The following is a 23,142-nucleotide window of genomic DNA, read 5'->3' on the forward strand; positions in this document are numbered from 1 at the left end:
GGACATGTACTGGGTGTTTACAGCATAATTGTTTATCAGCAGGAAAGAATGCTCATGATTATGAGAAAGAGGCCACGGGCCTCAGAGGTTAGAACATTAGAAAGATAGTCTGACCTGTTCCAGTCCAACTTTGTGTAAAGCCTCTAGTTGCTCAGAACCCATTTGTCAGTCTGTAAAATGGGCTAAAAGAATCTGCTAGCAATGCGTAAGGTTTGTTTAGCATTTGTTTCACATCCTGGGAGTCTTGGATAAAGGATGTTATAGAATTAAAAACATAATACACACACACACAAAGATCTTATTTAATATTGTGCATGTTGGGGGGTAGTGTTCAGTATTTATTATTGCTCTTCATTCAGCATTCTGGAAGGGACAAGTTAATGTGCTGAATGAAGCAAGACGAACTAGCCTCATAATTCTCATTAACCATTACTATATCCAGGTCAACATTGCATATATTGACTTTAATGTTCACCTGTTAGGGACAGCTCTAAGCCTGCACTTTTACCTTGTTTTACTGAATAAAGGAAAGCTGCCAGTGTTATGGTAGCAAATGTGGGAGACAGACTTGGATCTTTCTGCCTACCCCACACTCTGTGCTGCAAGAATAGGAGCTGAATATACCATTTCTCTCAGAGCTTGATGGACATTTCCTGTCAAGGAGCACACACATACCTTATCCCTAACCTTCCTTAAAAGCCCCCAGGAGGGGAAAAAGGTATGACAAAGGTGGCTAGAGGAAGGGGCTCATTGCTACTGAAATTCTTCTTCATTCCACCTCGGGTTGTTATGGAAAGAAACGATAATGTGCTACAGGAAATGGCCAAGTATAAAAGCAATAAAATAAATTGAAAATGACTTTGTTTTTTTGAGCGGCAGTAATTGCTATATGTTGTGATGTTTGCATAAGGAATTAGTTAATGTGTAGCAGAATGGCATGTGATACTTTTTATTTGCTTGATGACTATAGTCTCTGAGTGAATGACTTATTAAGGTTAATAAAGAAAAATTTGCTTGTGACTTGTAATGATCCAATTGCTAGAATTTAGCATCCCCTTATGCATTGTTGCCTAAAGGGGAGAAGGAAAAAAACCTACACACATTAATGGCCGACTGGCTATGATTTTTTATAGTGGTGTGAGAACAAACAATGTCTTCTAAATTGTTGGTCTGTCTATCTTTCTGCCTGCCTGGGCAGGAACGTTATGGCTTTCTTAATTCTCCTGTGTGATTTATCATCCTAAATTCATTGTTTTGCATAACTCTGCTCAAAATGAAGAAATGTCATTATTTTGCAGCGAAAAAGTTGTCATTTGCATAATGCCTGCCATTAATTATTGTGAGACTAATGCAGTTGTTGATATTTTTAGGGCACAGTGGTACAGCCTGCACCTTGTATAATGTCATTCTGAAAACATTGGTAGTTAATAGGTGCCACAACATTGCACAAATGGAAAAGAAGATGATGAAGAAGAAGGGGACACAATGGAACAGGCTGTGATCTTTATTTAGCTTTTTTTTTTTTTTTTTTTTTTTCCTGAAATGCTTGGTGAGAGAAGACTATAAAAGGAAGCGAATAGAGCAGGAAGCTGTGACATCCAAGAGAACAAAGGGATTGAAAAGCAGAGGTTTTCTATTTAGGCTGAATTAGTGTAACCTGGGCTCCAGCCAGTTTAATGGAGGAAGTCATGTCTCCTCTGTTTTGGCTTACCTACGTAACCAAAGCCTTGAGCAGAATGTAGAGTTGGGCTTTTTAAAACCATCAGTTAAAATAAGGTTTTGCTCTGAAACATGTTCATCTCATGGAAGAATTATCTTAGCGGAGCACTTGGCCAAAGTTAAGAGGACACACCATGGTTTCATGGAAGAGAAAGCTGAAGACTATGATTTTCAGATTTTGATTAATCACTCGTCTGTACTTCACTTATTTCAGTATTTCTGTCTAGGATGATAGCTTTCCTTTCCTGCAAAAAGCAGAGGAATACAGTAGTAGTATATTAGAGTGACATTTTTTTCTCTTTATTCTTTGCAGTAGGTCTAACTTTTGCATCTGATTCTTTAGGGAAAACACCTACCAAAGCTTCCTATTACCTATTTCACAGGTAAGTGAAAGTCAGTTATAAAAATTCGATCAGAGATGAAACTCATTACACCGAGTCTGGGAGGCATAAATATTACAAATGTAGGTAACTGTTGATCTTTTTAGTCATGGAAGCTTAAAAAAATAGACACACATCAAATAGAATTTTTCTCCTAATTTCACTGTTTCACGTATATTATAAATTTAGATATTTCTTTTTTATCATTAAATTTAAAAGACAGAAATGGAGCCTCAAAAGTAGGTCTAGTTACTGAGACTGACCAGAGATACTTAGAAAGCAGATATTAGCCTTCAATGTTCAAAGCCTGGCATTGTAATCTCTTTGGAAAATGCAGTATTTTTCAGACTCTAATCCAGATTCCAATGGCTCTTCTGTGCCCAAAGACCAATTACTATTTTGAAGTTCTCTTAAAGCCAGATGACGCTTTGAGGGAGCCATCAGGACCGTAAGGAGACCACAGGGGACTGTCTTGTTTGTCTTATAATAAATATCTAGGCAGAATTAGGGCTGGGATAGTTCTGTAGATCTTGCCTTACTTTTGGAGTTCAATCTTCATGTGTTCAGTTTTGGAATATGTAAAAAGCCGGCATTTTCAGTGAGGAAAATTTTAATTTCTGTGTTAGGAAATTTTAATTCTGTGGGGAATTACCACACTTGGGGTTGTGAAAAACAGATGAGCTCGTGCATCAATTGAGACCCATTTCCATTGCTGCTACTCACTTTCCCTTTTCTTCTGAAGGAAAAGAAATTGTCCTAACACCCCAAATTAATGTATTTGACTATAATAAAATCAATATAAGTATACAATTTAAAAATATAAGAAGTCCAACATTGGGAGGGGAAATGAAGAGAAAATAAAACAAGGGATTTGCACTTCATATGGTATACTAGTACAGACTAATTCTTAATCATCTTATAACCTAGTAATACCTAGTTATCTATGATATATTCTACATGTACCTATAGATCTGACATATAAATAAATCGGAATAACTGATATTCAACTTAGCAGGTTATACCATTATTAGGGTGACCAACTTGTCCTGACTAGCCTGGAGCTTTCTCTGTTTGAACACGGAAAAGCTCACATCCGTCCTCAGTCTTGGATAAACCAAGACAATTAGTACTATAACCATGATGGATACTTGCAAGGCATATTGATTTAATAGTTACATTATATATTTTGTCATCTCTGTTGCTTCTTATATTTGAAAAGGCTTTGATTTCATGAACAAACTGTTGTATCATTTTATTTAGTGAACAAAGTGAGCCCTTTAGTGAACAAACTGAACTTTTTTTTTTTTTCTTGAGATGGAGTTTCACTCTTGTTGCTCAGGCTGGAGTGCAATGGCGTGATCTCAGCTCACCGCAGCCTCTGCCTCCAGGGTTCAAGGGATTCTCCTGCCTCAGCTTCCCGAGTAGCTGGGATTACAGGCATGTGCCACCACACTCGGCTGATTTTTTTGAATTTTTGGTAGAGACGAGGTTTCTCTATGTTGGTCAGGCTGGTCTCGAACTCCCGACCTCAGGTAATCAGCCCGCCTCAGCCTCCCAAGGTGCTGGGATTACAGGTGTGAGCCACCGCACCTGGCCTGAACTCTTTTTTATAGCATTAATTTGCTAAGGAATTTTATATAACTATAAGCGAGGTTGAGTAAAGAAGTGTAGATTTTCATGCATTAAGTTTCTAGCACTTTGATCATGTAACTCTGGAAAGTAGCAGTTTCATAGTAAATAATCACCTTCAACTCTGATCCCCTGTGTTCGGGAACTAATTTTAGAGCTCAAGTCTTACACAGAAACAGCGTAGAAATCCATATGTTAGTTGGCATGATTTTCATCACCTAACATCTGATAATCACATCAGACCGGCATTCTTTAATACTCACTGATTGCTGCCAGGACTTCTAACTTCTCTGTCCTTTGCTTTGGAGTTTTTCTTCCTTTTACATCCAGCACCGTACTAAGAACTTGGGATACAAGATGGATAAGACATGGTCCTTCACAATGAGTTTTTCAATCTAATCTATGAAGGAAAATTGCAAGAATGAATTTTATATAGCATATGTCGTCAAAGCTTAGACATAGAAGAATAGCACTTAGAATGTTGTTTACTTCATGGATTAGTTTGTTCGTCTGTTGAATAAACATTTATTGAAGCTCTACTGTCTGCTCAGCAATGTTCTTAACATTGTGGGTACAAAGATGAACTATACTTGGAATTTTCACAAAATGAATAGTATAAAAGTATAGCTCACTCCTCTCCAGATTGACAGTTCATCAAGTACAAGATTGCCATGTCAGCATTTGATACCAGTCTAACCTACCAGGACCAGTTGGGCTGGGAAAACATCTCCTTTATAAACTCAGCGATATCATTTTTAGTTAACTATCTAATTTGACTTACTCCTCCCAAGAAGCGTATTATAAGATGTGAGCTATTGCATGTAGGTGGTTTCCCAGACTGGCCTGTGCAGTCAGATGGAAAGAATAGAGGCCTCTGGGACAATCCAGAGGAGCCACTGCACCATGCAGAATAAAGATTTTCTATTTAAAGTTTATGTGACTGGGATGAGATTTATAAGTACTGGAACACTTTATTCATCTACTTATTCATTCAGTCATTTAATAGCTATCAAGCACCTATAATGTTTCAGACATTGTTCTAATTACTGGGAATATAGTGAGAAATTAAACAAAGTTTCCTATGAAACTTGTTTTATAGTGGAAGGAGAGACAACCAATAATTATGTAAACAAAAAATATCATTTTAAATAATGATCAGATCTAGGAAGAAAATAATGCATAATAAGGAGGTAGAAAATAGGGATATATAATTTAGAAAGTGTTATTTGAAATAGGGTAGGTAGGAAAGGTCTCACTGAGCAGAAGATATTTGAGCAAATATTTAAATAATGAGAAGAACCTAAGCATGTGGTGATGAGCAGGAAGAACATTTTAGGGAAAGGGGATGGATATTATAAAGACTTTGAAGTAAGAAAAACTTGGAATTTTCCAGGAAGAGCAAGAAGAAATGTGTGGCTCAGGTGGACCTAAGTCAGAATGATCATGTAGATAAGTAGGGACCAGCTCACGTAGGCCATGGTAAAGACTGACAGAAAGTTATAGAGGATTTTTTTAAGCATGTATGCTCTCATTTACATATTAAAAGAGTTCCAGGGCTACACTGTGGAGAACAGTCTAACAGGGCCAGGGTGATAGAGGAAGAGCATGTAGTAGTTATTGTAGTAGCCCAGTTATGCGAAGGGCAATGGCAGTCAGGAGGGAATGAAAAGTGGTTCAACTCTGCATAACTTGAAGATAGGGCTGACAAATCTGCTGAGGGTCTCAATGTGGTTTTACATGAGAGAGACATGAGGTGTGATGAATTTCAGGTGTTTCACCTCAGTCACTGGATAAATGGCCATATCCCATGGAGTTGGGAGCTATAGGGGATTTGGAGACATGAGCAGATTTGGGAAAGAGATAATTATGAGTTAGTATTGGAGCATGTTGAATTTGAAATTCTTTTCCAAATAAAGAGATGTAGTAGGCAGTTGGATACATGAGACAGGACTTCACAGGAAGGATTAGGACTGGAGATTCAAACTCTGTTTTTATTTCTGCATATGTATTTTCTTTACAGCATAAGCCTACAGGGTATGAGGAATGAACTCTGAGAATTTTTGGAGACAAATATACATGTTCCATATTATTTGATGATGAACATGCAAGTACTGCTGTCAATTCACTCTGCTATTTTTTTTTAAATTACCTGATATACCTTGCAAAGAGGTACCAGCAAAACCATATGAACACTTTCTAAGGACACATATGGTTTATGATCATATTGAGATGTAAGACAAACATAAATTATTGTTTCATAATGATATAACAGTAGAAGTAGGGGAAGACACAGATTCTGTAGTTTAACGTGGGGAAAAATCAGTGTGAATTAGTAGGGAGGTGAAACTCTAACCCATTGTTGGAATTAGTGAACATTTGAATAGGTAGTAAGGAGCAGTCAGGGTTTTCAAGATACAAAGTCATAAGTAGATTGTACAAAGACATAAACTAGCTTTCTCTTTATGACGGAGCAAGGTTAGAGAATAAAGACACTGGCCTAGCATGAGCAGAGTGTATGTGTTTGTGACGTTAAGGGAGATGAGTTTATAAAAGTTGGCTAGAGCTAAGGAATTTGAACTTCCCCAGTAGCCCATTGGTTCTCACCTCTAGTATACTTCGGAATCACATTTGGAGCTTAAAATGAAGATGCCTGGATATTACTTCTGGAAGTCCTGATTATAGGCTATGGAAAGGCTTTAGCACTTGTATTTTCCACAGGGAGCCTGTTCCAGAACAATTTGCCCCTCCTAAAGCTGTGGTGATTTACTAGAATTAATAGTCCTATGTGAGTAGCATGTACTGGATTGATAGGTAGAGTTGTCTCTCCCTGCACTAGGAGCTCCTGGATCTTTACTCCAGTTCACTGTTAAGTATTATGGCTTGGATTTTCTCCACAATTCTGCCTAAATTTTCCTTTAGTACTAATAAACAGCCTTTCCCTGTTTTATAACTTGGAACTACCTTGGCCTTTTAAGGCTTCCTTCATTTTCTTTCTACTTTATGGTCTCTTGCACAATTACCTATGGTCAAGTGTGGGTGTAGGGATGAGTAAGAACCATGAGAGGGGTGGTGTCTCTTACAAAGAACTGTGAGAATGAGAAGTACCATGAAAGTGTTATGCTATAGGCCTAAATAATGTAGCTAATTAATACTTTGGAGGCTGAATTGAAAGCAAAATATAGGACTCAAAGAGAAATTGGTATTTTTTCTATGGAGGAACCTAAGATTAAAACCACAGAGCTAATAAGATTTTTTATTTGTTTAAGAGGTAGGGTATCTTTTATAACTACATAGTCCCAAATACTTAAGATTTTAGAATGCAACACATACATCTATAAAAACAGGAGAAGGAAGACTTCTAGAGACAAAAAAGTGCCTACAGAGAGTCACTTTTAGGCCTTTAGAGAAGGAAGGTTGGTATAGATGAATATTTTAAGTAATATTTTACTATAAAATAAATGTGCTTTTATTATGGAAAAGCTCAAATAAACAAAAATTATTTATAATTTCTCTACCCAGAAACAAGCACTTCTAGTGTTTTCTGGTCTTTTTCCACCTTGCGTGTACACAACTATCACTTCTTGAACAATATTTAAGTTAACAATATTTAACTTAGCAATATTTGCTTAAACAATGTATTTTCCTGTACATATATTGTTGGTTATATGCCTTTTCACTTAACAGTATTCCAAAACTATTTCTTCATATAATTAAGTGGTATATAAAATATGATTTCTTAAACTGCATAGTATTTAAGTCTAGGAATGTACTATCATTTATTTAATCAACTCTCTATTGTTAGACAAGGTTACCAGTCTTTCACAATTATGAATAATGCCATGATAAATATTCTTGCTTCTAAATCTTTGTGTAGATCTTTGAATATTTCCTTTAGATACATTCCTAGAGTGGAGATTTCTGGGTCAACAGTCTTCATATATTTTTAAGTTTCTGATGTGTATTGCTAAGATGCCCTCCAGAGCATTTTGCCAGTTTTATTTTTTCGGTGGTAACATCTTAAAGTTTTCTTCCAAAAGTGACTCGATTCAAAGCCATGCTGTTGCTTTTCTCTGAGTCCTTTCTGGTCCACCAGTTGTAGTGGACTTAATTTAACTCTTACCTTAAGGTTTACACTTAGAGTAACCGAAACATTTTTGTAGACATTTATGCTGCAAATGAGACCGTTTACAGAATATAAATTGACAGTGAGATTAGATTGCGTTTCTTTCTTATGCATGTTCTGTACAAGCATTCTGCTTATCCTGGATAACAAACAAATAGAAAGAAAAAAACCTTACCTCTCTTACTTGTCCTAACTGAACACTCACAATGCATTAGGCGTTTAACTGAACATGGAGGAGATGTGATTCCTGCTTACTGAGACTCTACAATTCCAAGTACCATGATTGATAAGGTACAATATAAATACTGGGCTTCTAGGACAATGCCCTGTGGTTAAAAGTAATTAAGTTATATGATGCAGGCAGACTACAGGATACCTGTGATCCACATATGCAGGTGGATTGCATGCATCAGTCTTGATATCTGTGGAATCTGAGAGACGGGAAAGGCATACTTGTTTTAACTCCAGAATAATGTAGAGAACTCAAATTCCTGCCCAGGCAAATAGGGGTAAGTTGTAGACTGCAAATAGGAGATAGATTGTGGGGAGGAAAAAAAAAAAAATCTACTAGTTCCCACATCTTCCACTGTGTCCCCTCCACGGGACATTCGTAGGTCAGGGTCCTTCATGTGGTAGCTTCAAGTTCCTGACATTTTCAAAACTGCTCTAGGGAAAGGATCTGGCGTGTATATGAAGACTGTTTTCTTGTGAGGACAATGGGAGAATATTTGAAATTGGGACTCTTGTGAAAAATCAGAAAGGTTGCCAGTGTACCTGGCCTTCCTATTGTCTTGAAGTACTGTGGTGGACTTCGTCATGCTTAAAGGAGGTGTGATTGGGGATAGGGAATTGCTTGACTGAGAATTAAAGAATGAGAGCTCCTGTCCCATAGCTTAAACTGAAAAGGATTTCTGACACATATTTGGTTAGCAAAAATGGTTGTGAGTTAGTGGGACAACTGTAGCACTGATATAAAAATTCCAGATATTCCTTCTGAATAGATATACACACATTTAGAAAATGCATTATAAATGACATATAGCAAAAATGTAAACAAGCCATTTAATAACATTGTAATGCTTGATTCTGATCTCTTAATTAAAATGTGCATAAAAGAAAACAATGGTGGAACATCTGTGTGTGTTATTGGGATAGCAGGATTTATGCTGCACCCTGGGCTTTTTGTTCGCTTCTCAGTGTGTGTGAACGTGGGTGGGTTTCCTCTTTGAGCCACAGTTACCCATTTGAGCCCCACAGGGTCTGTATTCCCACCCACCTTCTCTTGGTTATAGTTGCACCCCCCTTTTTCCCCTGTTACTTAAAATACTGTATGGCTTGTTCTTTGCTTAAATTAAACTACTCTCATCATTTGATCTGAAAGCCGCTCTTCACCCCACCCCTCTAACCTGAAACCGTGACCTAACCCTGACTCACCCTTGTTATCTCAGCAGATGTACACAGCATTACCTAATGTTTTGACCTCAGTGAATAATCTCGAAGAGCTTTGGGGAAAGTGTGGCCCTTTGTATCTGTGACCTTGCAGCAATTATTCCTTAGCTGGACACTGTGGGATTTACATGTTGAAAACAGGCATTCTACTAACCCCTGCTGGTGATTTCTTTATTATTATTATTGATTTGGAGGATGTATCCCTGAACCCCATTTTGCCCAACTGTTAAATGAGGATGCCAGCAATCACAAAAAGTCAAGGGTTATTAAGTGCTTTAAAATCGTCCACTGAAAATGTTACACTGTGATATGCTTTTATTTCCACTTTTACGTGGAACACATGTGATCACCAAAAAGTTTGTCTTTGATTAAAACAGCATAAAAAGTACCTCACATCTTCTGTTACTCCCAGATTTATGTATCATTTATATAAGAGAAAGTCACATACAAATAGCCTTCTTAAACATATAATAATTAATATTTAATGCCCCCTTTTTATGAGGGGGACTTTGTGCTGGGATGTCTCCAATCCTCACAATGTTCCTGCAAAATAGATGGTTTTATTCTTTATTCCACAGATGATGAAAATGAGGTTTCAGAACCGTTTAAGTGATATGCCTAAAGCTTTATTGTTAATAAATGGAAAACCTGGGATTCGAACTCAAGTCTGTCTCTCTCTGTCTTTCTCCACGTCATGTTCTGCCTATAATATCGCGACCTATATGGGAGTATGGTAGCCCCAATTTCCTATAGACCGTGGCTAGATGGTGTTATGAAAGAGTCAAGTAAAAGGTGCCATTTGTGACAAATGTCTGAAACTTGTTTTTATAACTAGGATTTAATTTGCAAATGAAGAGTAATTATCAATATGTCACAGATGAAGAGCTGCATGTATGGATCAGTATAATTTCTGTTCTTTGGCTTATGGATGCAGTATGCCCCAGGGAGTTTCACAAATCCACATGACATCTCCCTGTGCTGAATTCTGGGTTGGCCGGCCAAAGTGTAAAATCTGTGCTGGGATGGCTCACAACTGGTTACTATCTGAAGAGATTTGTATAAAACTACCTACCTTATGTAGACTTGGTTTTCTGAATTTGTCTCTAACACTTGAGTGGGGGAAAATACCAAATTTTGATACTGGCTTTGTTGTTTTTAATGGGTGTTTGTTTTTGGAAGTGTTGTGCCAAGAGAGGAAGAAGTGGGTGTGGGTCTTTCTTCCTTTTGCTATTCTCCCTTTACCTTCTTGTGGTCCTATTTCTGATCTGATTCAGTATTACCAATTTGCCATAATCCTTTGCAAAAGACATAAAATGTTCATAGACTGTAAGTTATTAAGGCTTTAAATCACATCACACTATCATTGGAATAATTTTTGGGGGGGAATTTTGCATATTTCAGTTCTCTAGTATAGGGCATGTGCTGCATACTAGGGATGTAACTTCTACCTGCTCTACTTATCTTTACTTTTTTTCCTCAGGCTGAGAGAACCTCTGCTTTAAACTTGTCATGTGTTCTGAAACGATCAAATGTTAGATTTCTGAGACTATCAGGCTGTAATGGTGAGGGAAGGGTTAGTATTACATTCAAATATGTATTAAGGAAGGCATCATAGTTAAGTGGGAAAAACATGGGTCTTGAGTATTATGGGAGCTCATCCCTTTTCCTTACTAGCTGTGTAGCTTTGAAGGAGTTATTTAATTCACTAAACTAAGATTTTGAATAATAATACCTACTATATAGAGATATTATACAGATTAAATGATACAGTCCATATAGAATATGTAGAACAGTGCCTGATCCTCAGTGAATGTTGGTTGTTTACATTTCACACAGCAAGAAAAGGGAAGAATGGGAAAGAGTGGCAATTAGAAAATAATGATATTGAGTTTGAAAAAATTGTTTTCATCCTTTCAATTAAGCATAGTAGTAGAGAGAGCATTTGTCTAGCAGGCAGAGACTTGAGTAAAACTTACAGCTCTGCCTCCAGAAAGCTGTAAAATCTTTGCTCTTCACCTTAGTATCTCAAACTCCTCATTGTGAAAATGAGCGAGTTAGAATGCATTATCTTGATTTAGTTATATACTTTTGCCTTCAGAAGATTTTTCTCCATCTCAGAGTAGTCTATGACATATCATTCAACAGTGTGTAAGTCTAAAAGGCCAACAGCCAAGTATGGCAGACAGGGCTGTTGTTAAGATATTCTTTTTCCTGTGTAACTATGTTTACATGTGCATTTATGTTCTTTGTATATTTGTCATGTGCCTGAATATTTATACACCTGCATGGTTGTTGAAGTAAGCACACTAGCATACATTCATACATTTTTGTGGGTATGTGTGTTTATATATAACCTATATATATACAGTATGTGTGTATATATATAAATATATGTCTGTGTGTATGAGAAACAGATGCACTGTAGGCAGATAAAGCAGATAAATATAGATCCAAATAGAAGCATAAGCATATAAATATAGACGTTATATAGAGTGAAAGCAAGCAGATCAGCACCATTTCATTATTGCTTGAAATCTTTGTAATAAAAGAGTTGGAAATCAGTAACTGACATTGAAATTATTGACTGAGTGACACTGTCATATCAGAAGGCACAGTGTAAGGTAAGAAAATAACCTTTCTTTCAACTTTGAGGAGAAATTAGCAGGAAGATTTATTACTGTTAATTATTTGATTTAGGAAAGTTTTTAGGTGCTGTGTAGTGTTGTGTTTTTCAAAGTACAGAAATGTCACCTCTCCTACAAATACTGCCATACAACAAAAAATAAATAAGAAAAGCTATTCCAGTCTTGCAAAAAGATTTGGCAAATGTTACACCTGGATCCCTTTTGTCCACAGGCTGTGATTTGCAACTCTCGCCTATTTCTAGGTATAGACAGATGAGTTGGTTTCATTCTACAGTATTTTCTACAAGCCCCTCTGAAGTCTTTAAGGAAACTCACCTAAAGGAGATATCTCAGGCTAAAGTGACCATTGTTAAGTTATTGTCATGGGGATGCTTGCAATTGTCTTTAGTGAGTGTGTTGTGTGAGTAAAACTGGGCTTCCATCTGTTACTTTCATATCACTGTCTGTTTTTACCAGTCAAAATAATTGGTTGTGAGTTTTTGCTTTATTTTATTTTGTTTTAGTGAGAAGGGTATTGTGAGTTATTTTTAGCTAGCTAATTTACTTTTTAATGTTGCAAGTTATATCTTGCTCATGTGTTTGAATGCTATTTGGAAAAAAAAAAAAAAAAAGTAGTGCCTCCTTTTTCCCTCTGTAAACCTCATCTATTTCCCTAACAGATCTTATCTCCTCCTCAGCTTTGTTGTAGGAACATTCAAAGAAGCTAAAATTTGAAGAAATTCCTTGAAATGTACAAATACAAAGCCTACTTTTTCCCAGTACCACAAAACTGCCAATGTTGTTGCAATTGCTTTTTCTGTCATTAGTCTACTATTAGTCTACCATTAGTCTACCATTGGTTTTCCTTACAGGGATGAGAGAAGAGGGTCCAGAATATGTGTTCCTCGTAACTTCTGCTCCACATCAGAGTTTAGACTGGAGGAAAAAAAGGAAGGAAGGGCAAAGCAATAAAGACTTACTGAATGTTAAGGAATGTATTGGTGCTTCCTGAAGAACTGTTCATTCTTCTTCTCTCAAATCTGGCTTCAGTACTTTGTTGTTAAGTTCTTCTCCAAATTATGGTTTTAAAATATTTTTAAAGACTGCCTTAGTGGTCTTGAGGATCACACACGCACACTCTCTCTCTCTCTCTAACACACACACACACACAAACTTGTGTAAGATTCATTTAAAAAATTGCATTGTGTGAATAAAATGGAGTACTTTTCAATTTACAAATTATTTTGAACAAATAATGTAATGTGTAAAGTTGGCACACTTTACAGTGTTTCAGACTACAGATTTTTTTAAATTCTGTTATTTACCTGATAAGCTCTAATGTTAACTTGAACAAGTGTTTATTTATTCAAGGGTATTATAGTATATCTACATAAAACGATTCAGCAAAGATTTTAGAAAAATAATCACTTGCCAAAATAACATATTAAAACTCCTTTATCTTTACACACATACACACACACACAATTTAGACTAAAGCACTATGTCCCATTTAGCTTACAAAATGTCTTAGGGTTAGATTTCTGAGGGAAGTATTTACATACCCGTACTCCTCTTTTCTTGTTCTGTTTCCTTTTCTCCTGGTGTAGCATATTTACTGTTTAGCTTTTGTCAAGTACTTTATAATAATTACCAGAAATTTTGGCAAAGACAAAAAAATTTGTGTATGTGTATATTTGTATGTTTATATGCACATAGACACACACACACACAAAACACACATCCAGATTGAAGTGTTAATGTTGTATTAATCATCTGATTTTTGGGGGTGGGGGATTTGAGACAGGGTCTCGTTCTCTCACTCAGACTGGAGTGCAGTAGCACGATCATGGCTCACTGCAGCCTCAGTCTCCTGGGCTAAATCAATCCTCAGCCTCAGCCTCAGCCTCAGTCTCAGCCTCCAGAGTAGCTGGGACTACAGTCACATGCCACCATGCCTGCTAATTTTTTTTTTTTTTTTTTTTTTTTTTTTTTGCTGTGTTTTGTAGAGGTGGGGTTCCACCATGTTGTCTAGGCTGGTCTGGAACTCCTGGGCTCAAGCCATGCACCCACCTCAGCCTCCCAAAGTGACTCCCATGGTGACTATAGTCACCATGCCTAACCAATCATCTGATTGTTTTATGCGTTATGTTTTAAAACTTTCTCCTAATATAAATCTTTAAAGGAATTTTTGTAAACATTCAAATGTCTGGTCTCATTTAAAGGTTTCTAGGAGATTGTGCATTTTCTTATCTAAGACAAAACATTTTCCAAATATGCATTTGGATATTTGCATATGAATAAACAGGGATTTATCAGAGCCAAGAGCAAAGCAAGAATCTCTTTTTAGGAGTCATTTACCCTTTCTACCTCCTACTTGGAGCATGAGGTAGCTCTCTCATCATTGGCATGGAGAATTTTTTTTTTCAGTTAGTTGGTTTCATATTCTGTTTCTGGTGTTGCAGTGCATTGCAGTGCATATGGGCCAGGGAGTCAAACAGATCTTGATTCAAACCTCACTTCGCCACTTTTTTAATTCGCTCTGTTTCCTTACGCAGGTTAGCTAACAGCTCTTTAACTGTGTTGCTAATCTGTAAAACATGGGCCACAGCTACTTCACCACAGGTTTGTATTAAATGACATAATATTAATGGAATATATGTCATATAGTATGTACTCAATAAATACCAGTTTCCTCGGCCTGTTAATTTTAATATATAGCCATGATTTCCTCCCCAGTCCCTCCACACCATGGTGGCACATAGCATTATACTGTAACTATCAGATATTGTAGACAATGCTAAAGAAACAGGAGCAAGGGATTTTAGAAATTATTGATTATCTAATAGTGACCCTGAGAACGAGCTTAGGAGGAAAGAAATCTAAGGAAACCATCAGAAATTCCTGTCTCCTGTAATTGTAATGTTTCCTACAATATTAAGTTAACAAAGAGAAGTGGAAGACTTTTCAACAAAGTGTTGCTGAAAGCCTGTTCACATCAATACAGGGGAATGGAGTGGTGTACATTAAGCCTTATGAAATAATAGGAAATACTTTTATTGCCCATTCATATGCCAGGTTAATGTGCTTCATTCCACAGTGGATGTTGCTCACCTTGGCTCACTCTAGATTAAGCTCATTGATTAACTACCTTTTGTAGGGGAAGGGTCAGAATACAACTCTCATTGAAATTATTAAATAGTTGCTATGTGTTTTCTTTTTTAAGGAATAGGAGGGGAGAAACACCTCCCACTCTAAGATACTTGGAGCTGCATTTCAGCCTACAGCTGATCATTTTAACTGAATTACAAACCCTATAAGCATAAGGTTTATAATGGAAACAATGACCCAATCTTAATTACAATGATTTTGGCAGCAATGTCCCTGCTATCCAGAGACTACTTTCTCGTGTCAGAAGACTCTTTTAACCTCCTCAGAGTTCATTTTCTGTGTAAGTACAATTTTAGTGCGCAGGTCTTTCTGACTTTCTTTTGGAATTGAGAGAGTTTGACCACATTAAGCCACTGAGATTTCTCTGGATCTCCTCCTGCTGTGCCGTAATCAGTCTCAAATATCTGTAATGTAGAAGGGAAAGAAAGAAAAGGGAAACAAAAGGTGTCCTGGTGTGGTGGGAAATGAGTGGTCTGGAGATCATGAGCCTTTGCTCTCTGTCTTCGATGAGATACTTTGAAATGCTATCCCCTATATTGATAATATGGAGGTCTAGACAGCTGTAACTTTCTATAGGGCAGCCTATAGCTTTAGTTTACTCTGTCAATATCTTACTGCAGTTTTGTTTTAAATATAAATCAAAGGCCTATTCATTGTAATAATACTAAATTTACACTTTTTCTTCCTTTATAATTTCTGAGGATATCACATTAACAAGGAAATCATTTCTATGAGGAACAAGAATAAATAAAAGTTTGGATAAACAGATTAAAAGAGAGAAAAAAGGAAGAATATAAAGTCAGGAAGGGCCATATATGAAGTAGACACAGAGTAGAAGTGAGAGGACAGGAGGCAAAGACTCTGAAGAGTCAAAAATTAAGACAAGGAAAAGGAGAAGCAACAATTTGAATAGCAGGCTCACATTTAAGATTAAAAAAAAGTATAAGATAGCTTTGAGGTGAACATTTTACATAATGTAAGAATTCCTTGTCTTATAAAAGAATCCTTTGAAATCTTCCCCTATGGCATTTAAAATAAGATTGAATTTATACAACTTTGATTTAGTCTGTGCTGTGAAAAAAACGAACTGTGAGCTTTAGATACTAGTCCCAGCTCTGCCTCAAAATATATGCCTTTGAGGAAATTAATTCTGAGCCTCAGAATCTTCATATATAAAATGAAGAAGGACAGGCAAGTTCTCATCCACTTTTAAGAATCATGAAATGAAAGAGTACATGGAATGATCTTGTTGACATACTGCCAGGATGCTTATTGAAAGAAGTTGCTGAATCCGATTACATTAAACAGATGACCAAAATGAGAGAGAGAGAGAGAGAGAGAGAGAGAGAGAGAGAGAGAGAGAGAGAAGGCTTCCTGAAGGTTTTGACTAAGATCTACGTGCTTAGTCCTACAGAATTAACAAGATGGTAGCCCCATTTTTTAAAAGAATATAGCTACTATTGCTAAACATGCTTTAAGTTGAATCTTCCACTGGAATTTTTGAGAAATTGTAGTTGCAATTATTTTTCTAAAAGTCGTATTCTCCAATTAACTGAAAGATGGCATTTCTGACTTTCTAAGCCAGAATTTTTTTTTCTTAAAAAAAAAAAAAAAAAAAAAAAAAAACTGTTTAACCAAGAAAATGGAAATCAGTACATTCTTGGTTGTCCTTCTAGTAATTTTAATTTGTGTAACCTAATCAAAACTCAACCTGCCTTGCCCTTAAACAAAAAGCCATATTCTCTTCCATTACTAAATGCCTATATTTGTCTCAGTATTTTTTAAAAGATGAATTACGTTGATATCCCATGACTTTCTTTAGAATGTGTCCATGGAAATTAAAATGGACTTTTCTGTGCCCAAGACTGAAATGAAAGACAGCCCAAAAGGGCTGGTGGAAATGAACACAAAACTTTGCTGATGTTATCAGTATTATAATTTTTGTTAAGCTTTTTCCTAATAAAATGGAACTGAAGTCAACTGACCCCTAAATAACAGCCTAATATTTCTTTTACAGTATTATTCTGTCTGCAGATTAATGATAGAGCAATATAGCCTAAGATTTCTTGAAAACATTGGAATATATTTTTCTGAGGCCTTTCTAGTGCACTCTTTCTACAGAGATATTTCTCCCATAATCATTTTTCAGTTTCAATAAATATTTGCTGAATATAGAAAATGTGCCAAGCACCATGGTAAGTGCTGGGTATACAACTGTGTGCATACCACCATTGGTCATTAAAGCATCTTTGAGAAGTGGATAGAGTAGGCATCAGTTTAATATTTTCTAAGCTCAGATGGCTGAAAAGAGAAGACAACTGGATGACTAGAAACCCCAACTCTTGTTCTTTCCTTTGGATAACCTCCCGTGATTTCTCCCAGTCATTATTTGCAAACACACATTGATGGAGAAACCAAGTTCCCTGCCCAGCTTTTCAGCTGATTACTAAAGAGAGCTTCTCTTTCTCTTTCTCACCTTAGTGGTGGTTCTCAGCCATAGGAGGGCACTCAGGTACAGGAAGGACCTGTACCTAGCAGCAGAAACAACTTCACCCTTTCTTTCTGGTCCTAGCTTTGGGAATTCATTATATGGCATGGGAAGCACTGAGCAGCATTCAAAGACTGAGAATGCCTGTAATCCACCCAAACAAATGTTAAAGGATCTCCATAGACATAAGAAATTATTTAAATTTCTTTATGAATATTGTTCCTCAGTTTAGTGTTCTTCCTCATTTTGCCTATTTCTCTTTTATTGTCCTGTACTGGGCTGTTTTGTTCAGCCAAACAATTTGTGGCATGTCTGTTTTCAAAGTAAAATAGTGATCTATTTAAAGATTTATAAGTATGTTCTTTATGTATTTTTAAAGGAGATGGGTAAAATAGAATGTATTTCTCTTTGCCCTGATGATATTCCTGTGGTATATTTCAAATAATATTTTTGATTGGGTAAGCCAGTAGGACCAAAGCAATGGTGATCACAGATACAGATTCACAAATGCATAGAGAGAATCATAAATAGATGCATATGGAGGAGTCTGACAGTTTAGTGAAATGGTTTTCAAGTAATTTGACACATTAGAACTTTCAGACATTCACCTGCCACTAATCCTTATTGGAAATAGGATTGGAATATTGGGGTCACCAGCCCAAGACCATTTTTTTGTGAGAGCTGAACAATAACCAAAAGTCAGAGCTAAAAGAAATAAAAATGAACCTATTCCAGTCATTAGAACTGTTTCTCTGAATAAGCTCTTTCTTCCTCTCCTTCGTTCCTTTTTATTCCTCTCCCTATTTCTCCCTTTCTCTTTTTCCTCCCTCCCTCTCCTGCTCCTTTCTTTTTAGTGTTCTGAATTCATTAGATGGCATAGTGTAAATCAATAGTAAACGCTAACCGCCTACTCTGTACTCAGTTACGCAACATCACTTAACCGGTACACAGAGACAAAAAGGGAAAAAGCACACACAGCCTTTACATTCAAAAGCTCTTGCATAATTTTACTTTTCCACAGCCAAAAAGAAAAAAGGGAAATAACAGATGGGGAAACTTACAGTTTTTTTTTTCCCTTTTCTCAGACTGTTTAGAAGGGAGTTAGTTAACATCCATGGCCCTTTCTAGTTGCCCTAGGCTGCAGCAAAATGTCCCATAATTGTCAGCACCTTAACTGGCTTTAAACGAGACATTATGACCTGTATGGTGGGTTAATTTTCCAGGTGATATAAGGCAACTTATTTTGAGATGTTTTGACTTCGTTTTTACTTATTTTGTGAAAAACCAACAACATTTAAAGTATGAAATGAATTTTAAAATAGAAAGAGTATAAGGAAGACGGGTGTGTGTGTGTTTGTGTGTTTTCACTTGAAATGTATCCTGATGTAATATTTATGTAAAAAAGCCAGTTATATAAACCCGTCTTTCTCTTGCTTTTTACTTTGGGAACTATATAAAGCTCTAATGCTTTTTGGGTTTTTTTTTTCTTTTTTTCTTTTTTTCTTTTTTTTTTTTTTTGGACAAAGTACATTCAAACCCCAAAGTCTTAATGAAAGAGAAAACATCTAGATGCTACAACAGAGACAGTTAATTGAGACTTTCTATAGAATTCATCATCTAAACAACAGTTTTATTTAAGAAGGAGTAGTTTCTGTAATTCTCATTTAGAACTTTCTGTCACATTTCTCCCTGGAACACCCTTGGTTTCACTGTACTGCCTTCTTAATGTCTTTCTCTCCCTTTCTCTCTCGCTCTTTCTGTAGCCCTTCACCCCTTTCCACAACGCCCCCCCCCCTTTCTTTCATTGGAATAACTCCCTTTCCAGCTTAAGTGGGAGCACAGTGAGATTCGTATGCAATTTATCAGTCCTTCTTCCCTGTTATAATATTTGGTTTTGCTTAACTGATTGATGTCCTCTGCAAACTAGGCATTCGTCTGATAAGGGAGGTTGGAGGGATTTTTTGTTTTGTTTTGGTCTTCCTTTTTAGTTTCTGCCTATCAAGTGGTCATAAAATGGATATAAAGTGGTAGTACAGCCCTAGGCACTATTAGGCACCTCTTAGAAGAAATTAAGTTCAGGTGTGTGAAAGGTAGTTTTGATTGTTTTTAATACAACCAGAAAAGGTGGGAGGTGGGTGGGGAGAGGATGGATGCTATCATTAGTGTGTGAGGAGGAACTATTGAAGCGCTTGATCTCCTTGTATCTCAGATCAGCATCATTCTTTAAGATCATACGTTACTTCTGGATATTAAAGCCATAAGAAATTGGTTCATTTGATTTTACTCAAGTTATGAATTATTTTAACACTGTCTTATATGTTAACTATTGTAATTTAGAATTCCTTTGTATGGAAAAATCCGGTGCACAAGATAAAAATCAAAAGTTTTATTGCCCACATATGTGGTTCTCTGTTTCAATAACTGGGTGATCAAGATTATTGGTATTATCCCATCTCTGTATTTATGATGACTTGGGGAAATCTTTTCTGATCTTAATATGAATAATGCCTAAGCTAGTATATATATTTAATGTATTTTATCAATTAGCTTTATTTTCTTAACAGGATCTATAGCTCAGATAAATTTATTGCAGAGAAGTAATGAAAATTGGTCAGAATATTCTCGTCTCTGACTAGGAAATCATATTCCCACATGCATTTTTCTAAGGGTTCCTCTACATGTGTTATAGTTGAGTTTGGATTCCAATATGCAATTTTGCATGTAGGTGCCTGATTGTCAAAAGAAAAAAACATAAAACATTTGCCCTATGTAAAGTGCATTGTTTATGATGTAATTTTAATATGATTAACAATCTGCACAAAGCTTTTTTAAATGTGTAGTTCTGTATACAAGAAGTTATTCTGAGTACCCTAATTTTCAAATGGGTTGCTTAGATTAAAAAAAAAAAAAAACTTACAACACAAAAGTGAGGGAGATTTGCATTTTATTGTTTGTCAAAAATAGTTGAAGGTATCTCGTTATAAAAGAAGCAGAGGAAAATTCTTTGAACTTTCTCCCTGCCTCCTGTTGTCAGAATAGCTTCCATTTTCATCTTGGTGGGTTTTCACGCTCTCTGAACCATGCTAGGGCAGGACTGACCTTTCAAAGCTCGATGTGTGCCAATGTAGACTTCTCGGCTCTCATTTTCTGTTGTAACCAAGGCCTTGGGAACACATTAGCTGTTTCTCATTTTTCTATTTTTTTTATTTTTTTAATATGGGATCCAGGCTTAGGACAGGTGGCAGGCCTAAGTTTTCTGTTCTGTGGACATGCAAGAAAAGAAGCTAGGGAGAATTTTAAACAGTTTCAAATTTTTCATAAGTCTTTAACAACTCTTTCATCCTAGCTTTTCTTATTGTTGTTGGCAGTAGGGATAGATTTTTTCTTTTAATGCGGCAACAAGAACCTCAGTTACTGACTTACCTTTTCAAGCAGAATCAGTCCAGTTGTGTCTAGCACATAGTAGTACCATCATAAATATTTTCCATGTTTCAGTGAACTGGTAAGGGACCTGCTATGGCCATCCCTTCAGAGTGCTGATGCAGGTAAGCAGTAAGCCATGCAAGTAATAAAGGGTAAGAAGAAATCTGATACAGAACTCTTCAGGTTCTAGTAGTGGACCAATCACTTCATTTTATGAGGAAACCCTTGTTATCCTTTCTGCCTTTATAAAAGAAGCAAATTTCAGAAGACAATTTTACGTCTTTCCTAGAGGTTCTTTTTAGGGGTTGGTGCTGCATAGACTGTTGGCTCATTTAACAGACATAATTTTTGGCAAGCTACTTTGGTGATCCTCATTAAGTTTCATATGCAAATGTGTTAGGTGCTTATGATTCTAGCTATCGAATATGCTCCTCATGCACTCTGCCACAGGGTCCTTTGAATCTTGGCTTTTCTTATTTTCTCTGGACAATTGTTTTTGGACTTCTTTTGTTTATGTAGGTCTGAGGATGGTAACTATTAAAAAAATTCTATAGGGTTCTTCTTTTATATAGTGTTACGTTACTTTTAGCTACATGAATTTCTGATTTTTCTAAATCTATTTTGGCTTAAAGTAATCATGCTGGCCATTTTCAAGGCTTTCATTGTGGTAGTGGTATTGGGGGTGCTGGGTGATCTGTGGGAAAACCACATGTAGCTTCTAAATGTTAAAGGCACTGAAAAGCTTGTAGAATGATTGATAGACTGCTGCCTGTTAGACGAGCAATTTTTTAAATGCAGATTATATAATATTTAAAGACTTTGTTGCTCCACAGTAGAAGCTTTTTAAATGTTAATTTGGGTTTTGTTTTGTTGTTCTATGACTTCGCATAAAAGATTTTGGATCGAAAAGGTTTCAGTTCACTCGTTCCATTTGTCTTACAGGACTTGGAATATAATACTATACATTTATTTATACTCATAAAGGAGGATAAGGCCAATAACTCACAACTCATGAAACCGAGGGTAAATAATCCATAGCTTATTCTCCCACCATTGCCACAATATTTATAACACAAATAACAAACAACTAAAAACAAAGAGAAACCAGTTTGTTTTTGTTGACAAAATGTTTGATCAAAATTACAGTAAAGTTCAAATGGAGCTGCAAATCCTAGTGGTTTACAATGGTTTGATTTATTTTTTTAAACAGACCATGGATAATTAACCATAAAACATAACCTTCTCAGTACAAAGTTACAGTGAATTGCAGAAATGGGCAACAAGTCATTCATAACTGGTTGCAACTGGTTAGAGACCTTAAAGTAAAACGTGCAGGCAGTTACGAAAGCTACTTTCTTAGTGCACAATTCCATTTCCATTCCCAAAGGGAAACATCCTTTACTTTTTGTATACTACCACTAAGTCAGTATCCCAAAGTGAGGAATAAATGGGTTATTTTCTATGATTACCATGTTGTCATACATTTATTAAAATAAATACCTAGCACTTACCCATACTCTTTTTATTTCAGAATGTTTCATCATTACTAACAGGATATTCCTCATGACATTGCTGTCTGGTAAGTAACTCTCATTATCTCTAAATGGCAGTCCAAAATATTGAGGTGCAAAGAAGTCAAATATATTTCCATGAACCTCAGAAAATATGAGATCCAAAGGCTGTGGTGAGTCTTTGGGTCTAAACTTTAGCAATACTAAATTTTGACAGAACATATTTTGACATTGGTAAAGGATAGATCTTTAATATCCTATTTGTTTATTTGTTCATTTGAAATACGAGCATTTAGAAGAATAAGAAACGTGACCTCCCGAACCTATTATCACAGATTTTGGCAAATATTTTAGAATGACTCTGCTAAACAAGATGGAAGTACTCTAAGGACTTGTTTGGAAGACCCTCCAGAGAGATACATTTCCAAAGGAGACTCCTGAGTGGACAGAAAGGGTGATAGGGTGAAGTTGGGCACTGATGTTTCCTGTGTGGAACGCTGTATGTTTTGAAAAAAACCTCAAAACCTTCCAAACACATTTGGTGATTCTTTGAACTACCCATTAGTATTCTGTGGTATTCTGTAAATTTGAAATGCATTGGCTTCATTTGGATCAATCTTAAAATCAG

At 36.3% G+C, this 23,142-nt stretch overlaps 1 protein-coding gene across 31 annotated transcripts in view; it reads left to right on the plus strand.

The window, feature by feature from the left end:
- The window catches only part of ZBTB20 (zinc finger and BTB domain containing 20), an 811,121-nt gene that overhangs the window by 427,800 nt on the left and 360,179 nt on the right, over positions 1 to 23,142 (plus strand). For 30 of the 31 annotated variants that reach the window (XM_050781935.1, XM_050781939.1, XM_050781938.1 and 27 more), the window contains one exon: positions 22,535 to 22,582. The gene's annotated coding sequence lies outside the window, so the exon portion shown is untranslated. Of the gene's footprint in view, positions 1 to 2,109; positions 14,547 to 22,534; positions 22,583 to 23,142 lie in introns of those variants that run through there. The other variant, XM_050781948.1, reaches the window with a different exon arrangement.

The sequence above is a fragment of the Macaca thibetana genome, chromosome 2 (genome assembly GCF_024542745.1).
Source record: "Macaca thibetana thibetana isolate TM-01 chromosome 2, ASM2454274v1, whole genome shotgun sequence".
NCBI lineage: Eukaryota > Metazoa > Chordata > Mammalia > Primates > Cercopithecidae > Macaca > Macaca thibetana.